This window comes from Lycorma delicatula, chromosome 2, assembly GCF_047948215.1.
Source record: "Lycorma delicatula isolate Av1 chromosome 2, ASM4794821v1, whole genome shotgun sequence".
NCBI lineage: Eukaryota > Metazoa > Arthropoda > Insecta > Hemiptera > Fulgoridae > Lycorma > Lycorma delicatula.
Window position 1 is genome coordinate 116673830 of NC_134456.1, and position 19490 is coordinate 116693319.

The 19490-nt window shown below is 27.8% G+C and overlaps 1 long non-coding RNA gene across 1 annotated transcript in view; it reads left to right on the top strand.

Annotated features, from left to right (window-relative positions):
• Positions 1 to 15797: 15797 nt before the first annotated feature.
• The window catches only part of LOC142319165 (uncharacterized), a 38884-nt gene continuing 35191 nt past the window's right edge, over positions 15798 to 19490 (top strand). The window contains exon 1 of the long non-coding RNA XR_012755119.1: positions 15798 to 15987. This is a non-coding gene — a long non-coding RNA (uncharacterized LOC142319165). The remainder of the gene's footprint in view (positions 15988 to 19490) is intronic.

The following is a 19490-nucleotide window of genomic DNA, read 5'->3' on the forward strand; positions in this document are numbered from 1 at the left end:
CAGCTGAGTTTGTTTTCTGCGTACTGACATCTCGATTGGCCTGTTCTTTGACGTCATTACAATTTACCATTGTTTCCGATAGATGTCGGCTCAATCGACACTACTAGAAGAGAATGAATTTGAACTGCAATTCTGTCTGACCTTTTGAAATATATGCTGTGACATATTTCAAATGACCAGCTTATTCGGTAGTTGTCACTAACTCAAACAGTATATTTTATAAATTATTTTCGAGAAGATTAATTGTAATTATGATACACAAATAGCAATTAAATATTAATGTTCAATTAGACATTCAACAATTGCATTTATAATAAATAGTCTGTCTGACTACAGAAATAAAAATAAAAGATTTTCTACTGTGAATTTGTTACTGTAACATATTCAATTTTCTGTACTAACCTATACAGTTGTATGTTTTTCTTCCACTTCAGCACTTATCAAGAAAAATAAAATATTAAAATAGATAAGTCTGCACAAACAAATTCTAGCAGAAGAAAAAAAATCTTGTAGAAGCAAATTTGTTTTAACATAAAATAACAGATAAAGGGTATAACAATGACATTTTTTAAACTATAATAATTATGAATTAACTGTATTAAGTGGAATAATGTGACTACTGCGAGCAGATTAAAATGTAATATTGTTAGATGTCACTGCATACCTCAAGATTTTTATTTCATGGTTATTATAAGCTATTATTAAAAGAAATGGAAAATAAAAATAAAACACAAAACTTGTTTTATTTTATCCCAAAGATTAGAGAAAACGTTAACAAAAAAATAAAATCTTACGTTCCAATAACGATTTAAAAAATTTCTGTTTTTTGTTTTATGTTCAATAAAACATTTGGGGCATCATTTCTTTAATGATAAATAGATTCTGTTGTTAGACTATTAGAAAAGCTACTTACAACTGGTCATACAACTGTAAAAACAGAGTTGGCAATTTTATACTAAGAGATCCATAAAAAATGCAGAATGCTCCATGATGAGGAAAGTAGTTTGCACAAGGAACTCTTCTCAGATCTTTGATTTATTTAATGTATATTAAAAGTTGTTTTCAAAATCTAAGTCATTTATTATTATTATTATTAACACGTCAGAGTTCGTACAATTATGTCTACATCTAAAGATAATTTTACTTTCATTAGAAAATTCTGTATTTGAATTTAAGAAATTAGATGGATTGTAACATTTTGTCTTCAAAAGTGGATAAAACCTTTGCAGTCTGTTCTCAAGTGGATCTGCCACTGCTAATCACATGGATAATATTTAACATTAGTGAAATAGAAGGATTTTTGTTGCCAATAGCATAAAAGTTTCGGATGGTGTCTTGTAAGATAAGTTAGTTATTGAGAAGCAACCAAATTAATTTTGTTTTTTAAAGGTCGAATCTTATTGTTTTACTTCAAAGCATCTTAATAAGACTAATCTTGTTTTCTTATTAAATATTTATTATATTTTATATGTAACCATACAAAATCAAACAACTTCAGTTACCTACAAAAATCAGAAAAAGTAATCAGGACACTAAATTGAGTGTCAAAATTTTTCACTAGTGAATTCAAATTATGTAGACAAACCCAATCAATAATTACTAAATGAAATTATAACATTTCCGTTTATAAACATAAGGTGTGATGCTGCTCTAATCTTGGTTTCCATTATGCCTCCAAAAAAATTTCAGAATAGTTCCTTTTGTTTTCTATGCAAAACCCCACCTACCTATTCTTGATAGATTTACACATGTATTAATCTGAATGAAATATTAATTTAGAAGTCGTTTAAGTATTTCATAAGCACATTTTTAATACTTTATACACTGTCCCCTGCCAGTAAATATCTTTTTGCTTACGAATGATTTTTACATTTGATATTATTTATATTTAACCATAGAACTTGCTTGTTAATACTGTTTATTAATAGTTTTTTTTTTTTTTTTAATATTAATATATATACTTCTCAAATAACTCTATGTGACATTTTTATATCTGTGTTTCATTACAGACATAAAGACTGATACATAAAATGTAAACAGGCAAGGAATTAAAGTAAATAAAGCAAAGAAACTTTTAATTGAGAAAACTAATGATAGTTGGTGGAAGAAAATTGAATATTTCAAGGCATTGAATATTTACAAAGAGCATATGCTCCAATTGTTAGTTTGGATGAATTTTATATTTTAATTTTACATTTTACGACAAAGTCATGATCTGATGATATTGGTGAAGGACTTAAATTGTTGATTAATAAAAGTGATTGTTTAATAATAATCCATGCCAGGGGAGGAATGAGGTTAATAGTTCTAAATTTGATGTAACTTGAAAGTCAGTTGATTATTATAACATGAACATAAATAATTTTATGATTGTGCAATATTTTTATTCTCTACCTTCCTCCACAATAAGTTGTAGTTCTTGATATGCCTCATATCCCAACTTATTTGTTGATGAAACTACGACTACCTGAAAAAGAATCATATTCCATTTAATTTGTCAGTGTTAAAAACACATTTAAATGAGTCAATTAAGTTACTTAAAACTACACTTTGAAGAACTTTTACTTTTATTTTTACTTTGTATCACTTTGAAGAACTTTTAGAAAAATGTGGATCCTGATTTGAATGTATGATTAACCTTGAAGAGACAACAAAAGTCATAACACAACCTAGTCATAACACAACCATTACGATTCAAGTTGGAATTATAATAAAGTTTATTGTATGAGTAGTTTGTATTGGTAATGAAAGTGACCCTTCCAATGAAGTTGCAACTTGTAGAAGAATTTGGATGTATGAAGCAGACATAAGTAAAATTTTTTATTAACAATAAAAAAAGGTAAAGCTATATTAAAGTACAAAACATAGTACAAAATAATCTTTTTTTTTTTTAATTTACTGTTTTTCAACTTATTGTTTCTGATATAATTAAAGTCAGTGTCTAAAATGATTAATTAAGAAAGCTTAACAGAGGCATGTTTTATATTATTAGAATATGGTTCTATTGCTATATTATGTTATTTATTCTCTATTAATTACAGAGTTAATTTTTTTAGATCAAGTAATGAGGTGCTTTCAGTCTGTTTCATCACAATCTTATACAATTGTCTGATGCAAATTTGAAACATTGTTACTAAGAAAATCAGAAAAGAAGAATTGGGATGTTTAAATTGTGAGCATAGAAGAGGTTGGATAAGAGTAATGGATTAAATGATGTGAATTAATGAGAGTCAAAGCTTAATCAGAATAGGAAAGCTAATTGGTTGGACAGATAATGAAAAGAGAAAGATTGTTAGGAACAGTGTTAGAAGAATCAGTAGAAGAGGAAAAAAAACGGTCAGAAAAGAGTAAAAATTATACATGATTTAAAAGGAATGGAAGTTATAAATATGGTGTTAGCTTAGTTCAAAATAATGGAGTGTAGATATATGAGCATGGTGAGTGGTACCTGTCCCAGGCATATAACCATAGGATGACGAGACATACATACACACGCACACGTGTGCACACACACACACACAAAAGGAATTCTGGAGAAAATCTCTAGATAGATGCAAATTGATTAATGTTGTGATGTTGGTGATTAATTGAATGAATTAAAAAAATTATCCCACTGCAGTGAAAAACATTCTAACCTTGTTTACTAGTTCCATGTAGTTCTAGCCTCCTGCGGCTTCTTAGAAATTCTCACTTGAATGTGTTTCCTAGTTAGTTCTCTGTTCACTAATCTCAAATCCAATAATTTATTAAAGAATTGTGTTTTTATGCTTTTATTTTATGTTCAGAATGATTCAAGGTGATTTGCTTCATAATTTTTTTATATTAAAAAAAAATATAGGATTTTATCAGGATTAATTTAACTATATGAATATATGCTTGGTTAAAAACTTGCCTGAACTTATTTTTAATCCAACCAAAGAAGAAATTATTATTTTCTCATAATGTTAACTTTTGATGTGTGTAAACTCCCTCCACTGCTCCTCACACAACAAGTGCAGCACACTGGCATATCCACAAAGCCATCTCTCCTGAAATTGAGCAAACTAACAAGTATTAACTTAAACTGATAAAACTTAAAAAAAAAAAGTCATTGATATATTATTAATACTATTTCTGGTTTTGGTAAGTTGAGAAATAAACACATATGTATGACTAATTAATTAATTTCTGAGTTCTATTCCTTATATAATTTGTCAAAATAAAATAAACAATTTTTTTTTCAACAATTAGAAAAGTGTAAACAAAGATACATTTTGTTGATGTAGTAACATTATAATTGTTCTTGTCTTAGAAAATTAATTTTAAAGAGTGCCTCCCCTCTGATCCTATTATGACGTAAGAAACTTAACATACAAAATTAGGTTCATGAAGAAAGGTGGGGATTTACATGTATGTTATTTTACGAAGTGCATATCATAGGAGGGAGGGGAGAATATGTAAGTATAGTACATATTATAACAATATGCACTCATGAAAACTCACCTGTCAATTGTTTGTAGATTGACTCTTTTACACGGAGAACGTCCCTCTATAAACATTTTTATAAAACATATAGATAAATATGCGTGGTGCTGAAATAAACTGACCTTCAGCAATCGGATCTCACAGCTATTTAATTTAAAGGACATGTGTGAATAACTAAAAAAAACTGGTGTGTAAAAAGACAAAGCATATGAAAAAATTATTCATAAATACATATCCACCCACTTTTGATTGGTTGGGAATCCTCTATAACTAAGAATCTAGGAATGTTTGCTAAATTTGTGAGGTCCAGCAGAAGAACAAGACAGTTATTTATCTCTAAATCAGAAAATTCTGGTTTTCAAAGTAATTTTGGATTACAAGCGACTATAAACAGAACACACAGAGCTGAATTATTAAAACATGCTGCTATTTAAATTCTACTTACTGACCAGCATTAATGAAACTTTCTTCAGTTGGCCCAGTGATAAACAAATAATATTTCTAAATAAGATGTATTATTAGAATTTAGAACGTTTAAACATAATGTAATTTAATTACTTGCAGTTGCTTCTTTTTGAAATGTTCTGCATTTTTTCATAACTAAAAAAAAAAAAAAAATAATCGAATAGTTTATCGACCTTTAAGACTGTTATGTCGATGTGAATAGAAATGTTTCCTGAGTCTCTTTAGAGTTTTAGTTTCTTGAGTCAAAGAGAAAAAATTATGTTTATATAATTTTTAGACAGGAAATTCTTCACATTTTAGTTTCCGTTTTTAACCAAGTCCTGCAGATTTCGCATTGCATCGATAAAAGTTTCCATTCGTTTGAGAATTATTCTGTTCATTAAACACCCTACAACAATCCTTATTCATTAGAATAAAGAGTTGAAAATGTTTTTTCATATTTACATTACGCAAAAAAATAATCAGTAAAATTATTATTTTATCGTCATATTAAGTATCAAAATAAATTAAGAAATAATTGGACCAAGGATGATGCTGAATTATTCTACCAATAATATTATTTCATTACTTAATTTATATTACTTAAAAGTAAATGATTAAAATCTTTTTTTTACCAAGAAGGACGGTTGACTATTAATAATTCCAAACTGACAAAGTGTCCGACAGTCTAACGACTTAAATAATGTAACTTACTATTTATTGTTAAAAATAAGTTTATTTTTAATGTTTTCCTAAAAAAAAGTGTTGTATCATTCAAACATAATCCCAGATTATCAAAGAAATGGACAAGTCCATATACAATGAGACCACTCCTAAATGACTAATCATGTTTTGGTTAAATAGTGGTTGCTTTGGGAGGTGATCATTTTGAGGAAGAACCTTAAAATACATATATGAATAAAATACCTATGTAAATACATATACGTATTGTGTTACAGTAGATGTGGAGAACGTTTTATACTGTAAAAATAAAGGATCGTTTAAAGAAGCTAGCTTTTATGTAATGTTCCTTATGTGGTTGAATGTATTGTTTAATAAACTGCAAAATATGCATTTTATTAAGATGCAAAATAATGTCTAATGCAGTACAACATTTACTTAATTAAATCATTTATATTTAACATGTTTAAAATAATGTTTAATTACTGGTTAAAAATAAGATGATTATTATTTTTTAAAATAATTGCTAATTTTGGTTTTTTCTCTGCTAGTCTTAACTTTTTAATTGCGAGATTTTCGGCCTTTTCAAATAAATTCATTAGTATATTATCGTTTAATTTAGACGTCATTTTTTTAAACGAGGCGTATAACGTGTAGACTTTCGCCTAATGAAAACGTCGTAGTTCCGTCTTCTTCCGTCTCTTCTTTTTCATTATTTTCATCTGGGTTTTCAAGCTCAACAATTTCATTTGCTGTTGCAAAAAAATTTTCTTTCCAGTTATCATAGCGTTCTGCGGTTGTTGGAATGTCTATAGTACTTCATCTGTTTTTTCACCACTCTCATCCGTTAATGTTTCATTTGCAGCAGTTAAACGCGGGTCAATGCATTTTTTGAAACACTTAGTGATTGTTGATGCTCTTTACAAATCCCATGATGACTTTACACAGTTTACTGTGTCAGATATATTAATACGTTTAGTTAGGTCTTGCACATTTTCTGACTCGTCCATTCTTGCAACCAGGGCTGGGAGAATACAGCGACGATAAAATAGGTTGAATGATTGAATAATTTCCTGATCTAGGGGTTGTAGCTTACTCCTGCTTAAGTGTTAGCAGGTAACTACATAATTTTTACATGCGATAATTTGGAGGTAGGTTTATGATATGTTACGTTATCTAAAAGCGTAATGGTTCTTCTGTCTTCACATTTTATTTTTTCATTAAATTTATTTAGTCAATCTCGGAAATTTAGGATCGTCATTCGCAATTTTTTATTTGCATCCCAGTGCACACTTATTGTTGATAAGCCTGTCTTTGAAAAACACCTTAGTATAAGGGTTTTGTTTATTACTGATAATTAACTTTTTCGCGTTCACACAAAACGTTACCGTTATATATTCTTTACTTAGTTTCTCACCGATGCACTTTGGACCTTTAACTGCTAAAGTTTTATCAGGTATGGCACGGAAAAAGAGACCGGTTTCGACCAAATTAAAAACGTTATGTAAATCGTAATCTTTGATTATGTCTGGTACAGTTAATATCCAATCATATTTTTTTTGTTTAACCTCTGGGACCACCATTGGGTTTTGCTTCAGAGGATGAGACGAATGATTTGTAGCGTGTGTGAAAATGCCATGCCTGACCGGGATTCGAACCCGGAACCTCCGGATGAAAGGCCGAGACGCTACCACTTGTACCACGGAGGCCGGCCAACACAAAACATCCAATCATTAACATCAGTTTAATTTACGCTTTTTTCACTTTCTCAACTTACCGCATGAAAAATAATATTGTTTCGACAACAAAACATATGAAGCCGACCATTTCTAGCTTTAAATTGTTCATTACAGTATATTTATTACAGTATAATTTCATCGACAGGAAATACATTTGTAAACAAACTTCATTAAAGAGAAGCGAAGGAATATATGTAACATTTTGTATACGTGATTCATTGCCTTATCGCAGAAGGCGACAGCCTGCTTTTCCTTCATTTATAAATTACGTATGTTTTTACAATAATTGCTTCTTCTGTACAGTAAATACAGTAAACAGTAATTCATTCTATGACGGATGTTAAAATTCCAAGAAGTGGTCGCTTTGTATGGAATCTAACCAAAATTATGTGGTCGTGGTCGGATTGGAAAGTGGTTGTTTTCGGAAAGGTAAAATATTAACATATGTATATAAAATTCCATCGTTCCTAATTTTTTTGGTTGTTTAGGGGGGTTGGTCGGTTGTAGAGGTTTCACTGTAATAGGCTTATATTGAAATATAATTAAATCAAAGTTATTGCCTTAGTTCAGTATAGAATATAAGTACAATATGAAACTAAAAACGGAACGGAACACAAGGATGTCGGGGGTGCAATATCTTCTTACCCATTGTAGTGTGCGGACTTACGTCCTTTGCTGCTGGGTCTTTCTAGTGATCTAACGGGAAATAAATAGTAAACTGACTTGTATTCATGGTGAGTGCGAATTTCGGCATTGCGTTCCGATCCAAAGGAGTTTTCACTGGCAGGAACCGGACGGAACGTTGTGCTTATAACCTTATCATCCGTGACGAACTCCCTTTCCGTCCTTATAATTACAGGCGACCCTCTCTCATAAAGGGGTGGGTGCTGGAGGCGTTGTTAGGGCTTGACCATGCAGCATTCTACTGTAACTAGATTAGTTAACTCTAGGTTGAATGAGACTAAAAATCATTCTTAGCGTTTATTTATAATCGTCACACAAGTCATACGTCCAGTACAGAGATAGCACTCGCTACGAAAAATTAAATCACTTGCCTTGCACTTAAAACAATCAATCACAATACATAATGTTCAACCAATCACACAACTGAATACAAAGGACCAGTTGGAATATAAAATTCCTCCAATCTGAATTCACAATAAACTATTTTACATCTCACATGCGCGCGCGTATTGAAATAATTTTTTTATTGTTGATTTCCTACAATACGATAAAACAACAATGTTATCAGTAACCAAAAATAAAAAATTACATCATTTACAAAATCACAATTTTTTGCAATATTCCAATTGGTATTAAAAGTAAGACTGACAGATTTTCTTGTATTTTGAGAGCTAATGGTTAGAAAATAAAAGGAGACAATTTATATTACCTAATTTTGAATTTTCACAACCTGGGAATTACAAAAAACAAAATAAATATGTTCCACATGGTGTTCCTAGTCTCTCACATCTCTAGTTTCACATCATTTTCCTAGTCTCTTGCATTCCTAGAGCCTCTCCATAGGTGGCAGATAAGGGAATGCTCGCCATATATGGTGGATACTAAAGAAATAAAATAACCAAAGTGGATCTAAACTAGCACCACTCCTTGCTGGTCGAAGAGATATCTTCAAAGACGAAGGGAACAAAACCCGACTGAAAAGGGGCAAGTTTGGAGGTCAAAGGTAGCAGTCCCTCTACCAAACTAGTGATGAGAATGGCTGATAACCAATTAATTTCTAAACCTTCAACTATTACCGAAACCAAGGCTGTTCAAGGAGACCATGTCTTGAATGGCAATGGAGCTTGGAATTTGATTGCGCAGACTTTCTTTGGCAGGAATGAAGTTGGTGAAAATATGACACCTGGACGGCCGATGCAAAACCCAACTGAGTTCCTGCTAAAAACCAAGACTGAGACAAGGAAGGCATGCTGGAATGTGAGGACATTGTGTGCACCAGAGAAGAAAAGATATAGAGGCTCCTAAGCCTGGTTTGTCATTGACTCTCGTACGGCCTCTTCACGGTGGCTCGTTTAATACGGCATGAGGCCGTTTTCTTATACCCAGTGGAGTACGGTCCTCTCGGCAGATGGCCGTGTTCGGACACGGCCGCTCTCCCGAACAGTCTGCGTGCTTGCGCCGCCCCCAATTCGGATACGGTGTGTAGTCCCGCATCGTAGCGAAGAGTGACGTTTCTGACGAACCACGGTGCTCCAAATATCGTCCGCAACGCTATGTTTTGGACGGTTTCTAATCTCTTTTGAAGCGTGGAGTTCAACAAAGCTCCCCATGCCGGGTAAGCATATGTTAGAATCGGCAAGGCGTATAGCCGAAAAATGAGCAATTTGGTCGCCAGTGGATATGGGCTGGCACTGTGTTCAGTACTGGGTATAGTGAGGCCCTGACGGCCTTTGCCCTTTGGGTCACATATTTAACATGTTCTCCTAAGGTAAGCCTTATCTAGGACTACTCCCGGGTACTTGACTGTTTTCCCAAAGGGGATTTTCTCTCCTGAGATTTCCAGCTGCCTGGCTGGAGCATGTGTCTTGTATGTGAACATCACTGCCACTAATTTTTCACCTTTGACCTTGATTCTCCACATATCAAGCCATAGCTCTACATGAATATTTAATACCTGGATAATTTTTTAAATTTAATTATTTACAATTCTTGTTATAAAAATACCTTTACACCAGATAAAAAATAAAACAGACTCGTTTCCAGTTCGAATAATTTGTCTCAAATATACTGTAGGACCTACAGCAACATAAAAATTCTCTTGAAGGTGATGTTTTCAAATAATTTTTTAATATCTTACACTAATTATAATTAAAAAAAACTCATAATTCATATGTTTTCTAAGTTTTTATATTTTGTTCATTTAAAATAATCTATTCATGCTGTAGATCATTCATGTTATAACATCTCTTACAGATCTAAAGGCCTTAATAAATAGATTTCTTAAAAATCATTATTTACATCAAAATATTAATCTAAAAGTTTGTTTATTGAACAGATTCTCAAAATAAATATGCCAATCACATATTTTTAAATTATAGCCATTCTTCCTCACTAGCTTTAAGGCTATATGATCTTGAGTATTAGTCTTTTTTTAAATTGATCATTCATATTTAGGAGCCAAGTTGCTTCCTTGGAGTCAAATGAAAAACTAACATAGTAGAATACTTTCACAGTTCAAATGTGATGTTATGTACAGGTAATGGAAATGATTTCTATTGATTTATAAAGATTTCTATTCTCTCATATTTCCTCTGTGGTAGGTTGGGAGACTGAAAAAAGACTGGCCATACATTACAATATTAATCTTAATTTTATCTTAAAGTTAACAGGGAAGAATAAAGTAATATTTAAAACTAATAAAAAATGGTTGGTTCCCATGCTTATTTTGTATATCAGATTTGTAAACAAAATTTTAGATTTTTGTAAATAATAATGTAATCGAATTGTGTTCATTAATTCCTTTACAACAGTAAAAGTTATTTAAAATCAGCAAACAAAATTAACATAGTTTGTGCATAGTATTTTAATTAAACTACTACTCCAATATGATAAATCACAGAAGAGAATTCAGATTGTATGATTTATGTATAAACTGTACAAACTAATGTCAAAATTGAAATAATATGCTTTTCCTAACTACTTACCTCATTAAACTCAATAGTGCTTTTGAGAGTACTCTTTAATTATAAATTTTAAGTAAAACTACAATGTACGTTGAAGTTATTATAGGAGTTAGTTTCTTATGGTTTAAATACAATGTTAAAATTGTACAAGAAAATCATTAAGATTCTGTTTTTATACTGTGTGTTTTCTGTTTTATACTATGTGTATAAGTCCATATAATTATTAACAATCTGAGAGTTAACATTATTGGAATAATTTATACATATTTTTTATAGGTCTGACCATAAAACAGAGTCTTGAATACAATACCACTGTAGCTTTCCAAAGTTGGGGTCTATTACAATGTTTGAGGAAAGTAATCATTATTGAATGGATTTGGCAAATTTTATAATATTGTGGTGTTCCAATTAAATATGTTACTTAGTAAAATATTTTATGAAAATATCAAAATAAGAACAGAAATGTATGTGGTATATCTAAATGAACAAATGACTTTTTCCTGATCACTTATTCAACCAACCTTTTTCTTTCTAAGTTGCTTCAATTTTTTATGAATAGCTACCATTATGGAAAGTGGATGTTAAAAAAAATGTTAGAAAAATCAAATATAAAGAAACAGTTAAATATTCTTGTTTATTGATGTTAACAATAATCTAATTTAAAAACAAAATGTTTCATTAAAATTTCATAACAAAAATGAGAAAAAAATACAACTTGAAAACAACATTAAAAATTACAAAATAATTAAGGATTAATAAGTTTTATAATTGCTTTTAATTTAAAGCTGACTTCAGAAAGAAAAAATATGAATAATAAAGTATTATTTTTTAAACTTACTTGTATTTTTGTACTTTTTAAAAAAGACTATAATATTATTTTTATTTAAATTTTTAATTATTAGTAGGTCTAAAGAAACATGTTCTGTATAAAAAAAGAAGTCATTCCATAAGAGATGCTGAAGGCGAGAAATTTATATATTGATAACAATGAGAAAAAATACAGTGAAATACGAAAAGTTTCCTACTGAGCTTGACCTGAAACTACTGGGAATGTGGTTGTTTCCCTTAAAACTTAAAAATTAATTTTCATGAGTGTTTGCACAGAATAGTTTGAATTTAAGAATATTATAATTTATTTTGTTGTGCTACAGAAATCCAGCAGTAATATCTACAAAAAGTGAAAGATCATCCATGAACCTGGTGTAATATTTTATTTAAAAATAATTTCCAAATAAGTTGGCTGAATAAACTCATAGAAGAATCATGCCCCATACAAAATAAAAAAAATCGTTCATATCAGCATTTAGTGAAGAGTATGACTTGAACACACATAAAACAAATAGCACATACACACTGAATTGAGAATCTTTTCTATGTTTGAAGTCATGATATTAATGTTTAAAACACATAAATTAACATGAAAGAATATATTTAAGAAGACTGGATATTAGGACATCCAGTCAAAAAAGATCATGAAAGTAGAGATGTGAAAGTTTATTCCATGTCGTTTTTAAACCACTTTACAGTCATTTTCATAATAAATCATATTCAAATCCATATAAAAACGACTGCCTTTACAAGGAATCGAACCTTAGAACTCTTGACTAACATATAAATAATAATAAATTAATTAACTTTAAATAAATATTCAATTAAAATAATAATGAGAAACCGATGAATGATCTAAGTAAAAGGAAAATTAAATTGAATAACTCTAAAAAAATATCAACATTATTTATTAGCACAAAAAATAAAACACACTAAAAAGAGCTGGTTTCCATTTTATAACAACTCATTCTCAGTTTTATTCCTATATAAAGATTTACATCAGCGCACATTAATATTGCATGTAGTATCATATATTATATAACATTATTATTATTATTAGTATTATTTTTATTATAATACAATCACTTTTCAAATTTCGCACAGATTGGGGAACCAGTAATGCTATCATTCATGATAATTAATTACACTCAATAATAATTAAAATTAATAATAATTTAAAACAAAAGTTACAAAATAAATATTCTATTTTCAAATTAATTATTAATCCATTCATATAATTATGAACTGATATAATTATTGCTACCACACAGCCTTTTATTATTATATGTTATTAAAGAAAAATCATGAACTTAAACGTACAATTTAATTAAACCCAACAATATTATATGATTTATAAATTGTTTTAATACAACAATTATGTTAAAAAAAAGTATCAAATGAATACATTAATATTATAGTAATATAATACTTTATTTATGCCATTGTAAAGTTATTCAAGGATCATATTTACACTTATCTGAATAATGGTATTACGAGAATTTATTTCATTTGTTTTTCTTAGCTGTGTTTTTAATAAAATTAATTACTCAATAACTTAATCTTCTATTCAGATTAGTTTAACAGTAAAATTATTTATTTATTACTTATAGTGAACAAACTTTTTTTTTAGAAAATAGTTAAAATTTTTGATGCCTAAGTTTTAAATTAATTTAGAAAATGATGAAGTTTTGGAAAGTATAAATTTGGAAGGATTAGGAGAATATATTACTCCCAATGTTTGTCTCAGAATTCAATTAATTTTATTTATGAGCAACTAAACTCATGATTCATGACACAGTATCTTGCAATTTTTAGATCAGGCCAATTCATCACTAATCAGCAGAATATTCTTTCCCCTATGTATGTTCAAGTTTACTACAATAAAAACTTTTATAGCAATCTGATACTTGGGGCATATGCTCAATTTTCCTTCTATAAGGTATTGTATTCTGTAACTCATAAATTTTATCATAAAATCACCAACCTAGTAGTTTAGGAATTACATTTATGTTAAAAATAAATTTAGATTTAAAAATAAATCAGTTGGGAAATGCCTTTTAGCTAAGGCACTGCAGGTTGAAAACTTCTGTCTCAACTCCCATGATCCTATTTCAACATGTCAGGATGACATGTTATTAATAATTGTTACTTTGTTACAATAATTTAATTAAGTACTTTGGTCTAATAATTATTACTTATTTAAGCTAATGCCTCACATGACAATAATTTTATTATAGTGATATTTATACATTATATTTTTCATAACTATAATGGGATGAATTATGACAAAAATGTAATCTTAAAATAAATTCAATGTGTGAAAAAATTAAATAAAATGAAGTCTTTAGTTGATTGTGTTATTTCATCAAAAGAAACAAATAATAAAATATGTAAATGTAAGAATAAGTGACTCAAAATTGAAACTATTAAGTGGCTCAATTAGTGGATATTTTAATGGAGAGATTTTCATAACAGTTCATTTAAGTATGAAAAATTAATTGATTTTGTGTCACCTGTTATAGAATTTGATTATTTTTTCATCTTAAAATACTTCAAAAAACAATCATTCATTTAATAATTAAATTATGTATAAATCAAAGAGAATAATATTTTGTTGTATATCCATTGCTGCTTTACTGGTTACCCCAAAATACTTTTGAATATACTTTAACAAATCAATCAAATAATTCTACTTCTATAATTTATTATTAACAATGAAGTTATTGAATTATAGAAATATCATAAATAACTTAAGAAATTAATGTACAAAGATTATGTTTCTGTTTCTCTGTATTATAACTTCACTGACTAGATTTTTCTTTAATTATTGTTCATCCATTTCTGTCTCAACACATAATTATTATTACATTTATTTACTTACAATTGAATTTAATTGCAGCATCAATATTTTCATTAATGGTACTATAATAATGATAAAACAATAATAATAATTAAAATATTACATTAAAAATAATGTAGGTAATCAATCACACATTCATCTAGCATTCCTGTAAGATACCATATTTTTTCATTTATTCATACATTTTGCTAAAGGTTACATTTTTAATATATCATTTATATTTATATATATATATTTATTTATTTATTTACATCAGTGCTTGAAGGATAAAGGAACTGATTATGTTCTATTATAGATAATAATACTATTAATCAATTAATTATATGTATTTATATATAATACATTTATATTATAGAAAATAACAAGGCCTATGTTTTTATTTTAATAATATATTTATATATTATATAGTTAAGTTATATTCTACATTTTGTCTATTTATACAATCCAAAATAATTTGCAATCAACTGTACAGATACGCTTAAACAACTTATAAGAACATGCTTAGAAGAAGTTTTAACCAAATTAAGTTAGCTGTATTTATATAATACATATTTATTAATTAATGTAATTAATGAGCTATTAAAATGTTGCCACTATTTTTATTTAATATACGTCAATAAAATTACAGAACAGTTATTTAGATTAAGTAGTGTAATATTACCTATAACAAGTTTTTTGGTATTTGTGCTGCCGAGTTTAATAGTAAAAACCAAAGAAAAGTTTTATACAACAACAAAATTAATTTGACACAATCTCTTTTTAAAATTATAAAAATAATAAAAAACGTAATACATTAAACTTTCCTTTAACTGACTTCATTAGCTGCTCTGTCACAGAGCAGCTGATGATCTACAAGCTGATGACAAGCAGCCAAATGAGATGTAAATATAATTTTAACAAATGGGGCAGTATGTATGTAACATTATATGTCACTGGGTATATACTGTGTACAAAATTTATAAATGTGTTTTAAAAGTAATAAACCAGAACTAGTGATTAGCACATACTATAGATTTGTGAAAATAATATTAACTTATAAGAGTCAAGGTCATCACCATCTTTGTTAATGTCATTATGAAATTGACATTCCTAATTGGTGTTATTATTCATGTGTGTGTGTGTGTGTATGTATCTATGAGTTGATTAGAGCAAGCTTATGATGTTAATATTCAGACAAATGCCTAAGAAGACTGGTAATAGTTATAATATGTAATCCTCTCACCAGCCTAATGTAATATAAACTGTGTAAACAAACTTGTGTAGTTTTTCAACAAAAAAATATTTAAACATTTTTTGTGTTTCTTTTGAGTGAAATCTATTAAAGGTAAACTAATAATTGCAGTAAATTAATTGGCTAATTAAAAACCAAATAATTTTCTTCAGGGAATAACATCAAACACCACAAACTAATTTCTCTTTTTTGTTTTAAAACTAAATAGAAGTCTTTTGTTTTAATAATTAAGTAAGTAAATATTTTAAATATTACATTTTGGAATTAAACAAGGAGTGAAATTCTTTCATTTAAGACAATGAAATGAAATTATTAGATTTGATAACAATTATTTTTCATTTAATATTTTATATACAGAAAAATCTTATTTAAAAATAATAAACAACTCACTTTCAAATTAATGAAACTTGTTCTTCCACAGGACTTTTTAGAAGTAGTTTTTCCTTATTCTTTAAAGTTTTCTGTTGCTCTACCAGAATCTCCACTGAAGAATGGAGCTGATGGCTCTGAAAGGTCCTTTGGAAGATTGTTCCATTAATTTGAAAGTAAGTTACTTATAAGTTTTTTATAATTTTCATATTAGTTAATAATATTTCCCTCTACTGTGACTGATTCATTAGCTTTACCCATTTAAATATCTGCTGATGTTATGTTTCTGTAAAATTAGAGGGGTTATGAACCAAAAGGAGAATTTTTTTATCTTAAATTAAAAAAAAAAATTGTCTAATTTTATAATTAATGAACTATAAAGTTGCGATTAATTACAATTACATTGTTACAGAATTAACATTTTTGTGTTACTCTTTTATTTATTTTATTGTTTTATTAAAAATAACATTTAAGTTTATCAAATGACTTTAACTGATTAACCTAACTGATTATGTCAGTTAGGGTGAATTCTATTGCATGTTAATGATACTGACAAGAATATTTTTCTATAGCCATTGTTCAGTAGATGTTATTAAGATCCAATATAATTCTTTGATTGGATGTCTCTATAGCTTTAAAAGTATTTTGATTCACTAGCACTGAACAGAAACTGCATTAACAACAAATAGTTTGCATGAATAGATGCAATTTAATTAGTCAGACTTTAACTTAATATAATTTGGATGGATTATGTTATATTTAATTGCATTCAGTAGTTTAACTATGATAATTGAAATAATTATGAAACATGTAATGCAAGATTTTTATTTTAATAATTAGAAATAAACAGACACTTTTTTTTGAATATTTCTAAACAAATATAACCGTGGTATATGTTTAAAAACAATAAAATATATTTATTGGTATACCCTACAATAAATTATATTTTATTTTATTGTGAGCTACAAAAAGTAATACAAAAATTACTGATTGTATATTTTTCCCAGGTGACTTCAGTTATCTAGTAGTAATTGGTTTAAAAATTAACACTAGTTATAACAAAAAAAAAAAAGATCATTGATTAGAAATGTCTAATTCTGCAATCAATATTTAATAAAAATGTTTACTAATTTAAACACAATGATGAAATAAATTTTTATAGTCAATCCATGATTATGAATAATATTGTCTGACAACACATTAAAAAAGTATAGAATATACATTATTTTAAAGACAGAATCCTTAAAGAGCAGTACTAAAATTGGGTAAAATAAACAATATAAATAATATTCTTTTGCCAAAGATTTATTTCTGAGGATAAATAAAAAGTTTAACCTTTTTCTGGGGATTAATAAAAAGTTTAAAAATTTTAATAAAAAATTGATCACTGTCAGATACTATCACAGACAAAACTAATAGATGGCAACATTGCTTCATGATCTATTAATAATTTATCTATCTTCAGCAATGTTACAAACAATTAAAAATATTGTAAAACTGTGATCAGACAAGCATTCCTTTTCATATCACTAAAAAAATCATTAAATATTCAATTAATATCATCTGATTTAACATGAAAACAGAATATCAGTATTTACTTTCAAAATAAATATATCTAAGGATTAGATTTTTAATAACTTAATTTATAATATAATCTTATAAATAAATTTACTAAAACCCACCTGAAAAAGTATATTTTTACATTTACTTGTAAAGTAATAAAATAATTTATGTAGTAAACTGTAAATTATAATGAATTTAATAATGCAATATAAAAAAAGAAAAAAATTAATTAAAAAATTTAGGAGTAAAATACAAATCTTCAGTTTAGTAATTTACTGAAATTTGAGAGCAGTGCATAAACTGTTTAATGTAAAAAAGCATTTTTTAAAAAGTAAAGTAATTAACTCCAATACCAAAAAGCTGATTGATGAAAATTTGCTTAACTAGAAATCTGTTTAACTCATAAATTATTAAGTATTCAATTCATGATTACTGATACCTTCAGATTGTGATTTTTTGTTAGACTACCATTATCATTTGTTTTTAATCTGAATTGGAGCTTCATCTAAAAAATATCTTATTATTCTTGTGATTAATATATTTTTAAATGAGCAGTCTGATTACTCAGTTTTTGCTACCACTGATAAATTTCAGTTATAAGATAAAAAAAATATGGTACTTGGAGCACTATGTATAATATATATGCATAACAGATATTCATATATTTATGGTAATTTGGAGAAATTTTTAAATGCCAGGAAAAACATACAGTTATACTAATGAAGTACAAATAAAATTTAAATATTTTTACACAAACAAATACACAAGTTGTTATCTTAAGAAAAATAAGCTTATAAATTTTAAAACAAAGATCACTACTTACGTATTTAAAATGATAAAAATATAAAAAATAATTTTAATAAAAAATTATGTTACACCTTGGAATTGGATTTTTTTTGACTAGTTTCAAATTTGGTAAAAACACTTTTGGGCCTAAACAAAATAACCATATTAATTTTTCTTAAATAATTACAGGAATAATGTTTTCCTAAAATTATTGAGAGAAAATTCAGTGAAGGACACAATTTAAAAAAGTAAGGTAATATAGGACATCCTTTTAAATACAGCTCAGAAAAAAATATACTGTAATATGTTTCGGAATAATAAATCTAAGTTACCATAATAATATCAAAAGTAATGCTGCTTAATAAAAGCTACTTAAAGTACATGCTGCTTAATAACAGACAAGAAAGTAATGAATGAGAAAAAGTTTCTTAAATTAAATATGAAATTTTCTCTACTGACTAAATTAGGAAGTTTGTAGGTCATCTATTATTAAATTCACTGTAAAAAATAATAATTAATAAGTGTAACAGATTAAAGTTACACAAACCACTTTACTTTTTTATAAACAGCTTGTCAACAACAGAATGCCCAATTACTTTACATATGACTGTTCATTTCATCTTGCATTTATTCATACTAGGTGCTGAGGTTCTGGTGTATATTTAGGGAAATGTACTGATGAAATATCCATCTATATAAAAAATAATATTACGTTCTGCTATGGGTAAGATATTTATAACAATGTAATAAACAAATGAACTGGTCCATGAAATCTTAAACACATCCCAACAAATGTCAAATAAGTAATTCCTTTGATGTAACTCATAAATTTATAGCAAGACATTTTTTAATTATTATTTTGTGCTAATGTATAATAG